The 3,271-nt window shown below is 33.8% G+C and overlaps 1 non-coding gene across 1 annotated transcript; it reads left to right on the top strand.

Moving 5' to 3' along the window:
- The first annotated feature begins 1,246 nt into the window (after window positions 1–1,246).
- Window positions 1,247–1,350, top strand: LOC127746253 (small nucleolar RNA R71). The gene has a single exon (XR_008007873.1). It is a non-coding gene; the product is annotated as a small nucleolar RNA R71 (small nucleolar RNA).
- Window positions 1,351–3,271: the final 1,921 nt, after the last annotated feature.

Here is a 3,271-nt window from a genome sequence, read left to right on the forward strand (position 1 = left end):
GCTCTCATCTACTTCTACCTTTCAATTCCTTGTTGTTACATTCATTCTTCTTTTATTCTTTTGTTGTAATTTCCTTTGTGTTGTTCTCATACTTTGTTGTAGATCTACTCTTGTTCCTTCTCTTTTCTTTCAATTCAATTAGAGGTAATTCATAATAATTGTGTTCCTTTTAATTGTTGTTATTGATTTCTTGCAATAATTGTTGTTAGATTTTATTCTTGTTGATTGATTTATTATGCTTTTCTTTTGTACCTTCCAAGTGTTTGATAAAATGCTTGGAAGGATTCTTTAGTAGAATTTTGTGCTCTTGGCTTGGAAAGGTAACTTAGGACTTCTTAAGTTACTAATGTCCAAGTAATTGATGATTGGGAGCCATTGACTCTAGTTCTCACTAATTGAATTAGTGGAGAGTTAGGACCTATGGACTAGGATTGATATAACTCATTTGACTTTCCTTTACTAGTTAGAGGATGACTTAATGGGATTAATCCTTGCCAATTTTCATATTGTGGTTAGTGATTAGGATAGAGATCCTTGACCACCAACCCTTGCCAAGACCTTTTTAGCTATTAGTTTACTTCCTTGTCATTTATCTTTCATGCCTCTTATCAAAACCCTAAAAATAACTCATAACCAATAACAAGACACTTTATTGTAATTCCTAGGGAGAACGACCCGAGGTTCAAAACTTCGGTTTATAAATTTTAGGGGTTTGTACTAGTGACAAACAACTTTTTGTATGAAAGGATTATTGATTGGTTTAGAAACTATACTTGCAACAAGAATTCATTTGTGAAATTCTATACCATCAAAAATTCAATCATCAGTATTATAGGTGTTTTCATAGGCTTCACCCATGTAATTCACCTCTGCCATTGTAGTGTTCTCAGGATCATAAGCTTCTTCTTCAGAAGATGCTTCTTTAGTACTGTTGGATGCATTTTGCAGTCCATTCAGACTCTGAGAGATCATATTGACTTGTTGAGTCAACATTTTATTCTAAGCCAATATGGCATTCAAAGCATCAATTTCAAGAACTCCCTTCCTTTGAGGCATCCCATTATTCACAAGATTCCTTTCATAGGTGTACATGAACTGGTTATTTGCAACCATCTCAATGAGTTCCTGAACTTCTGTAGGTGTTTTCTTCAGGTGAATAGATCCACCTGCAGAATGGTCCAATGACATCTTAGACAATTCAGACAGACCATCATAGAATATATCCAGTATGGGCCATTTTGAGAGCATGTCAAAAGGACACTTTTTTGTCAGTTTCTTGTATCTTTCCCAAGCTTCATAGAGGGATTCACCTTCTTTCTGTCTAAAGGTTTGAACATCCACTCTAAGCTTGCTTAGCTTTTGAGGAGGAAAGAACTTGGCTAAGAAAGCCGTGACCTGCTTATCCCAAGAGTTCAGGCTATCTCTAAGTTGAGAATCCAACCATATTCTAGCTTTGTCTCTTATAGCAAAAGGGAAAAGTATAAGCCTGTAGACCTCAGGATCAACCCCATTAGTCTTAACAGTATCACAGATCTGCAAGAATTCAGTTAAGAATTGAAAAGGATCTTCTGATGGAAGTCCATGAAACTTGCAATTCGGTTGCATCAGAGAAACTAATTGAGGCTTTAGCTCAAAATTGTTTACTCCAATGGCAAGGATTGAGATGCTTCTTCGATGAAAGTTGGAATTTGGTACAGTAAAGTCACCAAGCATCTTCCTTGCACCTCCACCATTGTTATTGGGTTCGGCCATCTCTACTTCTTTTTCAAAAATTTCAGTAAAGTCCTCTTCAGAGTGTTGTGTTTTAGCTTCTCATAGCTTCCTCTTCAGAGTCCTTTCAGGTTCTGGATCAGCTTCAACAAGAATGTTCTTATCCTTGCTCTTGCTCATGTGAAAAAGAAGAGAACAGAAAAGAAGAGTAATCCTTTATGTCACAGTATAGAGAGATTCCTTTATGTGAGTAGAAGAATATAAGGAGAAGGAGAAGAGAAGAATTCGAACACAGAGAGGAAGAGAGGGTTTGAATTATAAGAAGAAGAGAAGAGTGTTAGTGATTAAATAAATAAATAGAAAGAGATGGGAGAGAGTTTTCGAAAATAATTAAAAAGAAAAGGAAAATATTTTTGTTTTTATTTTAAAATTTAGTTAGAATTCGAAAATATTTTTGTAATTGGAACATGGTTTTTGAGCTAAAGAACACACAACCCGTGAGATTTTTAGCTTATTTATATGGTTACACTATTTGACCATAAACATTTTATTCTTGTGTGTTTACTTCTCTATGATTGTAATTTATATTTTGTTTCATCCTATATGTCCAATGTTTAATGTGTTATATGCATGCATATGATTGAGGTCATTATTTGTTTAGCTCACTTATCCCAAATAGCCTAACCTTTAAATTACCTTTGTTAGCCACTTTGAGCCTTTTAATCCCATTTGTTCTATATTTTACCACATCACTAGCCTTAAGCAAAAAAACAAATTAATTATCCCAAATAGAATCTTTGGTTAGCTTAAGATAGAAATTGTGTGTTAATTAAGTATGGGAAAACCGTGGGAACAAGGGTTAATAAGGAAATGTGTCATGGCTAAATAATGGGAATTTGGGTGCCTACTCATGTAAAACAGAAAATAAAAAGAATCCATATGCATTGATATGTTATTTTATCTTTCCTAAAAAAATCCAAAAATATATAAATAAATAAATAAGGGGACAAAATTACCCCAATGCTAAGTTTAATTAAAGATCAATGCATACGTGATAAAAATTAAAAGAAAATTTGATACATGAGTATGTAATGTAAAGTGAGAAATTATGGGTAGCTAGGCATGATTCTAGAGTTATATAGAGTGTATGTATACTAGGTGAGAGCTTAGGTTAGTCAAAGATTCATATTTTAGCTCACTTAGCCTTATATATATACCCTTACCCTTACCTTAGCCCCATTACAACCTTGAAAAGACCTCATGATGTTGCATTGGTACATTGAATATTGTTGATTGGTTAGGAGAAGAACAAAATTTAGAAAGCAAGATTAGAGAAGGATAGAATGATTACCCTATACACTAGAGAGATTAGAGTGCACATACACCATCAGTGAGGGTTCAATGCTCGATCCTATGTTCCCTGCTATTATGAGCTGTCTTCTTACAAGTTTACCTGTTCTTACTTTATGACTTGAATTAGTGGAATTTGATTTATGTTTGTCTTAAAGAACTTATTTGTTTTTAACCAACTAGACAAAATCATATAGTTGCATTCTCATAT

The sequence above is a fragment of the Arachis duranensis genome, chromosome 3 (genome assembly GCF_000817695.3).
Source record: "Arachis duranensis cultivar V14167 chromosome 3, aradu.V14167.gnm2.J7QH, whole genome shotgun sequence".
Lineage (NCBI taxonomy): Eukaryota > Viridiplantae > Streptophyta > Magnoliopsida > Fabales > Fabaceae > Arachis > Arachis duranensis.